The sequence below is a fragment of the Echinops telfairi genome, unplaced genomic scaffold, assembly GCF_000313985.2.
Source record: "Echinops telfairi isolate 266 unplaced genomic scaffold, ASM31398v2 ScPeMD7_60;HRSCAF=208, whole genome shotgun sequence".
Taxonomy (NCBI): domain Eukaryota; kingdom Metazoa; phylum Chordata; class Mammalia; order Afrosoricida; family Tenrecidae; genus Echinops; species Echinops telfairi.
The window spans coordinates 19,881,920-19,890,234 of NW_022103958.1; the positions used below are offsets into that span (position 1 = coordinate 19,881,920).

At 42.9% G+C, this 8,315-nt stretch overlaps 1 pseudogene; it reads right to left on the minus strand.

Moving 5' to 3' along the window:
• Window positions 1–3,901: 3,901 nt before the first annotated feature.
• Window positions 3,902–4,220, minus strand: LOC123521760 (annotated as a pseudogene).
• Between the last annotated feature and the right edge of the window lie 4,095 nt (window positions 4,221–8,315).

Sequence of the window (8,315 nt, forward strand, 5' to 3'; positions counted from 1 at the left end):
CATGGAATCTTTTTTTCTTGGGGTAGCCCCTGGGACTAGTATTCAATAGAACATCCTTCTGAACCTACCGCCTTCCCACCACCACCCCCAAAAGAGAGAGAGAATCTTCGCTCATGATGCTTCCCTCTCCCTGCTCGTTCTTCCTTCTGTTACGAAGACACGCCATTTTTGATAGTTCCTCTTCTTTTGTAGCAGGGTTCTAAGCATCTAGCCTGGTGACATGATGGGATGGTCCCTCCCAGAGACCTCTTTGCAAGAGAAATGAGTGGTTCCTGGGAGGAAACAGATCCTAGCAAAGAAGGACAGAGGCAGACCAATGAGTGCCAGTGACAAAGAGACATGCAAAGTAGTAGCAGTTGTGGTCATTGATGGGTGCCATCAAGTTGATTCTGGTCCACAGCCACCCCGTGCACCACAGAACGAAACACTGCCCAGTCCTATGTGATCCTCACAATTATTCTGAAGTTTGAGTATGTCAATGCAGCCACTGTGTCAATCCATCTTATCGAAAGTCTTCCTCTTTTTCGCTGCCCAGCTACTTTATCAAGCTTGATGTCCTTCTCCAGGGACTGGTCTCTCCTGACAATGTGTCCAAAGTATATGAGATGAAGCCTTGCCATCCCTGCTTCTACTTCCAAGACAGATTTGTTTGTCCTTTTTAGCAATCCATAGGCTTTCTCATATTCGTCTACAGTACCACAATTCAAAGTGCATCCATTCTTCTTAAGTCTTTCTTACTCAATGTCCAACTTTACCATGTATATGAAGCACGGGGAAATATCATGGCTTGGATCAGGGGCACCTTAGTCCTCAAAGTAACCTCCTTGCTTTTCAATGCTCTAAAGAGGTCTCGTGCAGAAGATTTCCTTAATGCAATGTGTCTATTCGTCTCTTGACTGCTGCTTCCACGAATATTGATTGTGGATTCAAGCAAGGTAGGATCCTTGACAGCTTCATTTTTTTCCCTCCATTTATCATGATTTAACTTACCTATTGGTCCAGTTCTGAGAGTGTGGGCCTTTCTTACATTAAATTGCAATCCATACTGAAGGCTACAACCTTGGATCTTCATCAAGGGCTTTAAGTCTTCCTCACTTTCAGCAAGCAAGGCTGGGTCATCTGAACATCAAAGGCTGTTAACAAGCCTTCCTCCAGTCCTGATGTCGCATTCTTCTTCATATCATCCAGCTTCTCTGATGGTTTGCTCGGCATACAGATTGAACAAGTATGATGAGAGGAGACAACCTTGACACACACCTTTCCTATTTTTAAACTGTGCAATATTCCCTTGTTCCATTTGCACCACTGCCTCTTGATCCCTGTACAAGTTCTGATTGAGCACAAGGAAGTGATCTGGAATTCTCACGCCTGCTCAGGTCAGGTTATACACAGTTTATTATGGTCTACGTACTCAAATACCTTTGCATAGTGAATAAAACACAAGTAAACCCCTTTCTGGTATTCTCTTCTTTGAGTCAGGGGCCCTATGATATCAGCCAGGAGATCCCCCGTTCCACATCCTCTTCTGAATCCAGCCTGAACCCTTGGCAGCTCTCTGTGAAAGTACTGCCGCGACCGTTGTTGGATGATAGTCAGCAAAATTCTACTTGCATGTGACATCAATGGGTTTGTTCTATCGTTCGATCATTCGGTTGGGTCACCTTTCTTTGGACCGGGCACAAATATGGATCTCTTCTAGTCCATTAACCAAGTAGCTGTCTTCCAAACTTCCTGGCATAGAAGAGTGAATGCTTCCAGTGCGTCCTCAGCTTGCTGGGACATTTCACTTGCTAACATACACTATAAAAGCAGGGCACGTCCATATCCTCAACTTGGTTTGTCTTCTGGGCCCTGCTGATAACATGCCTGAGAACCCAGCAGAACAGCAGGGCTAGAAGTAAACATGCTTGCGTGCACCGGGCACAGGCAACCCTGCTGTGAGGACCCTTGATAGAATGTAACACAAAAGTTGGATCTGGATCTCCTTTTCCTCATCCATGGAATTGTTCCACTGATGACTGAGGGCAGGTTTATCTCTGGAAAGAAGGTCCATGTGAACCCAGTTTGTGACAGCATCATGGTGGTGTTGGAATTACATCCAGGGGATGGGTGTGGCCTATATTGGTTGGGCTGCTCTGGTGACAGTGACAGAAACTAAGTGGCTTATGCAAAAAGAAAAGGTGTTGGCTTGTGTCAAATCCAGTAGTTGGGTAGCTGTGGGGTTCAACTGACAGGTGGGTCTCTAGGCGATTTTTCTGATACTTTCCTTCTCTGTCCTCTTTCACAGACCAGCGTTGTCCTCAGAGTAAGGCTGAGGTGGCTGCAGTCATACCAGGCCTTACATTTGGGGCAGAACAATGCCCAGAGACAGAAAGATTAGCTCTTCCTGTGGTTCTCTCTCTCTCTTTAAGATTCATAAGTTTATTTATTTTTAACAGGTCCACTGGCCTACAATTCAGATGTCATACATGTCAATAATTCACTCACATTCCTCATGGTTGTGCAGCCATCACCACTATCAATCCCTGGACATTTCTTCTTCCTTGTCCTTGTCATTGTTAGCTCTCCATTTCCCACCAACCTCTCCTGCCATGTCCCTTCGAAACTGTCGATCCAGTTGTCTATAGACTTACCTCCCCTGGGATTCATGTACAAAACAGACACAATCTAAACAAAGCACAAATGGCCCAACAACAGTGGAATGAAAGAGAAATACCTCAATGGAAAAGAAAGCAGAAAATATTAAAAGCTGGAGTGATTATACATTTGCTCAAGAGGAAGATAAACAGTTTCCAGAAATCATAATCAATTTATTCTTACATCTCATTCTCCTACATTAGGGCACACGTTTATTCTTGAGCCAATCCTCGAGGCCCGGGGAAGTCAGCGGACTGCTTGGTTAAATCTGAGTTCCCAGCCCAACCTCTGTTAAGAAGAAAAGTTCCCCTGGTTTGCTGGACGACTTAGAGTTGACCCCAACTCCCAAACCACAGAACAAGCAATGGAGGTTAAGGAGAGCACTCAAGTTCCTACAGCATGGATATTTTTTTCCTTTCCTTTTTTAAAAAATTAAAGATAATTTTATTGGGGGCTCTTACAGCTCTTATAACAATCTACGCATCAGTTGTATCAAGCATTTTGTTCATAAGTTGCCATCATTATTTTCTAAACACTTACTTTCTATTGAGCCCATGGTTTCAGTGTGTCTTCCCTCCTCCCCACCCTCGCATCATTTTTGTTTACCATATTTGTTTTTATTTTATTTTTTTAATTGAAATATTTTATTGGAGGCTCTTGAAGCTCTTATAACAATCTATACATCAATTGTATCAAGCATATTTGTGCATATGTTACCATCATGATACACTCTTAATTAATGATTAGACTACTACCAACCAGCAGAGGCCAAAGTGCTACAGATAATGACTTCTAAGCTGTACGACTTCCAATTATGTTAAGGCAAGATCATCTGAGATCTCTTTGGAGGATAGGAAACCAGTGTTGTAATTAATTAACTAAAGGCCACACTGCATCAGATGGCCTTAGTTTTGATTTTGTTGCTGTTTTAATTTGTACCAAGTGTCCTTTTTCTGCTTCAGGATCCCACATTACATTTTTTAATGGATTTTTTATTGTGAATGAGATATGGAAGGGGTTCCACATTACAAGTAGCTGCCAGGTCTCCTGAGGCTCCTCTTGGCTGTGAAATTCTCTTAGACTTTGTTTGCGATGACCCTGGGTGGGCCGAAGAGTGTTGGTTGGCTGTTTTGTAGACTGGTCTTCAGTTGGGATTTGTCTGAATCATGGGTGAAGGCAACAGAAATGTGTAACAGCAGAAGATCTTGGGGAGGCTTGGAATATGGGTTTTTTATGTGGTTAGGGCAGAACTGCAGAAGGACCCTTAGAACAACAGAGTCGTCTGTCTGGAGTCCTCAGGGAGAATGCTGACAGTATCTTCACCTTTACCACATAGCAGACACAGCTCATCCATGGTACTGAATGCATACTCATGCCTGGCAACCACGTGATGACAATTCTTACACAGATGATCATAGGCAACTATTTCTTCTCCATCTTCCTCTGAAGGATTTGTTGGCAATCATCATAAAATCCCGCTTGCTGCACGCTGAGCAGCCTGTAAAGTTCAGCAAGAAAGATCCATTCTCCAAGCAGGCGCTACCCTGGTTGGGATATTCCTTCTCCACACGGTCCCCACACATCACGACGCTGTTAACCAGAGACCATCCTCAAACGTTCCCATAATATTTATTTTTAAAGGTTTACACAGAAGGCTTGGGTTTATTGGAAGGAGATCCTTTGAAAAAGATGTTCAAAAGGCCTAGCAGAATGTAGAGTCAAATCTTCCATTCTGCTAATGGTGGACCTGCCCCCCATAGGCTGGCTTTCTGGCAGGTCTTCCACTATTGGCTGGTCCTCTGTAGGGCCAGGTATGTGCATCCAAGGATCCAGAAATTTAACCCAGAAAAAAAAATTTTTTTGGCATGAACTGACTATCTGGAAGTATCATCATTAAAAATTCCTTCCGCAACAAATGTAAATTATTCTTTATTGCAAGAGGATGTGGTATTGTTTATTGCAAGAGGATGTGGTATTGCTGCATGTCAATGCACCTGAATGACGGAGCTGGCAAAGAGCACTGGACGTACCATAGACTGCCAGGAGAACAAACAAATCTATCTTGGAAGAAGTTCAGGCAGGATGCTCCTGGGAGGCAAGGATGGTGAGACTTCATCTCATGTACTGTGGACATGTTGTCAGGAGAGAACAGTCCCTGGAAAAGGACCTCATGCTTGGTGAAGTCAAGGGACAGAGAAAAAGAGGGAGACCCTCGACAAGATGGATTGACATAGTGGCTGCAGCTTTGGGCTCACACATAGCAACAGTTGTTAGGGTGAAGTGCAGGTCCAGGTGGTGACGTTACGTTCTATTGTACCTATTGTTGAGTCAGTACCAGCTCAATATTACAGGTGAATATTACAAAAGTCTCTATGCTCGTTTTTTGTTAGATAAGGGCAAACATGAACTTAAAAGAAATAAAATAAGCATGTCTTTACAAAGTGATAGTTTATCCTTGCCAACAGATTAATACCCCTGGAAAGAACTCTTTTGTGAAAGGATTTTTTTTCCCCTGTCTTGGCTAAAGACTATCCAGGATTTGTGATACCTGAATGTCAAAGAACAATGAGAAGGATACATATATCTTGATTGTTACAATAATTTGTGGACATCAGAAGGAGGAATTACTGATGGGTCAAATTCTTCAGGCGAATAAAGAAGTTTTTGGGTACATAGCAGATTTTCAGAGGAGTATTAGCTCTCTACATTCAGTAAGTAGCTAGGACTTGAATCATTGCACCACACAGTGCAAATCTTAGCAAATACCAGCTGTTTGCCATAGGATAGTAGTTTTGAACTTTGCTAGCTTGTGACTTTAGATAAGTGACGTAAGCTCCCTGGACCTCTATTTTTTCATCTGTAAAATGGGAGTAAGAACATTAATTTAAAACAAACAAACAGAAAAAGAACATTACATTTGAGAGTTTTGTGAAGATGAGAAGTCATGCATATAACTTAGCATAGTATTTAGAGCAGAGTCAATGTTTCATAAATAATAGATCTTATTACAGGGTTAGTAGCATAGCAGAGGTTAATAGACCCTCCAGGATATGGGCTTTTGGTTGAAGCTGGGTTTGTTTGAATCAATTCACTTTTGTGCTCTTTCAGCACTATTATTGAAAATTCCATCCCAGTATCTTTAAATTACTCCTAATTGCCAAGAGGATAGTATACCCTAATGATACTGCTCAAATCACCAAAGCGGATATGAGGAAAGTCTTTAGACTCATCTGCTGGAGCGCTGGTGGTGTAGTGGTTATGAGTTGGGCTGCTAACTGCAAGGTCAGCTGTGTGAAACCTCCGGCTGCTCTGTGGAAGAAAGACAGGGCTTTCTACTCCCCTGACGAGTTACCATCTCAGAAACTCACAGGGGCAGGTCTAGCCTCGCCTATAGGGTTGCTATGAGTCAGCATTGACTGGATGGCAGTACGTTTGTTTTATTGGTTGATAAGGGAAAACATGAATCCAGCACACACACAAAAATAAGACAAGTTATTGTTTATTTCTTGCCAACAGACTCCATCAACCCATACTGGGTTAGAGGTCTATTTGCTGCCACCTATATTCTAAGTGCTTTTGAATCAGAGTTTCTCAAGTCGATTCATGAGATGCTTGGAAAACAAGAGTAAAACATAGCTGTACTGGATCCATCATGGAGAGCTAAGGTAAAGTAGAAGATTCTCTGGTTTGATAAGATTACTTCTCATCAGTCTTCACGGTTTCTCGGTTCCTGGAATGGAAGACACCACATATTTCTTTTGTTAAAATTCAATGACATTCTTTTCTCTAACAATACCTAGTATATTGTAAAAGTACTTTTTTTTTTAGCTATACAAGAAATTTAAAATCTCTCCATAATCGAAGCCTCCCTAAAATTGGTCCATTCATATCATTCCTCCAGAATGTTTAAGCATAAACAGATAGATGAAACCATACATATCCTAATATAAGTGAAAAAAACTATCCTAGATATTAGGTTAGAAAGACAGAGAGGCAGACAGACATTATACTATGGAGTACTTATTTTCCCACTAGCTGAACACCTTTTTTTTAAAACATTTTATTAGGGGCTCATACAACTGTTATCCCAATCCATACACACATCAATTGTGTAAAGCACATTTGTACATCGTTTTTCAAAACATTTTCTCTCCACTTAAACCCCCGACATTAGGTCCTCATTTTTCCCCTCCCTCCCCGCTCCCCCTAATACCCACCAACCTATCTTTTTCAACAGCAAGAGATCGCATAGATGTGATTGTTTCCAACCTTCCCATTAGTGAGAGAAAACAACAGCAGCAACGAAATGAACACCTCTGTCCATACAACTCTGTGTCTCCCTTCACTGCCCTCGTTTCTAAGAAGTCGCTGAAATGTCAGAAATGCTTGTCTGGTCTTGGAGCACAGCATGGCATATGGATCCAACAGCCTGCAGACAAGTTACCAAATCCTATGTGAGACAAGCAAACCAAACTACATACGTTTAGAGGACAACTTGGGGTTTTGATATTCTTCACGAGGCCACCTTTGGGTGCAAAGGAGGTTCCCACAAGTCCTAGGATTGATCGTCCCTTGCATCAAAACTACCCAATCAATTCTTCTCCACTTGACTCAGTCCCAAAGCTGCATCAAAGGGGATTTGAACAGCTAACACCTTCTTCTAGAAGTTTTTCAAGCAATTACAAAGCACAAGAATGCTGGGGGGACACAGAAGAAGGAATTAGTACCCTATTCTTGTCAAACTGAGCTTTAGAGCACTTTATTCTCATTAATGGCAGTAAGAGTGACACCTTTGGTGTGGCCATTTTATGGGTCTGTCCATAGAGGAAATCAGTCCCACTCCCATTCCCACGGAATGGGTACTGACACAGAGCGACCCTGCATGCGAGGAGAACTGCCAGCAGGGTTTCCAAGGCTGCAATCTTCAGGGAAGCAGCTGGTGGATTTGAACTGCTGACCTTCGTGTTTAGCAGCCAATCATTTAACCACTGTGCCATGTAATACATATCCATAGATAAGGTATTGTCCCGATTTGTCTGAGGCATTTCCGAAGCATGACTGACCAAAGGAAGGCCTGCTAGCCCAAATCAAAGCATAATCCCTTCCTCCCGTTGAAACTCCTCAAAGGCACCACGTCTCCTTTCCACGGTATTCCCTCTCAGAGCAGAGCCCCGGCTCGCGTGATGTTCTATGCAAACATATCATTTCCTCTGGTACATTAATTTTTGGATTACTTTGAGGGGACAAAACACCACCAAAGTAGTGGTTTGGCTATAAACTCCCTTGACATCTGGCCAAACCTCCAAATAATAAGGATGTAAATCTAGCGCTAGCCACTCAGATTTTCTGGCCACCTCTCTCCTACATGACGAAGTTAGCATTTCTACTTCTATGGTAATAAAACCCTCAACTTATCATAATATTTACCACACTGTGAGAAGAGAAGAGCCCATTTTGGGGAGCACTGGGGATACTATTTAGCACAGTCCATTAGAGAGCGGCCAGGGCTGCCAACCAGGGCTGTTTCCAAAGCGCTCGCAGGGGGCAGACTCGGGCTCCGGGTGGTCCTCCGCCGAGTGCTCACAGGTTTCCACCGGAAGGCATCGCTTACAGGGCGAGACCAGTTTGGGTGAGTGTACACGGACTGATTTGGGGTTTCTCTTTGCTCTCCCTCCGGA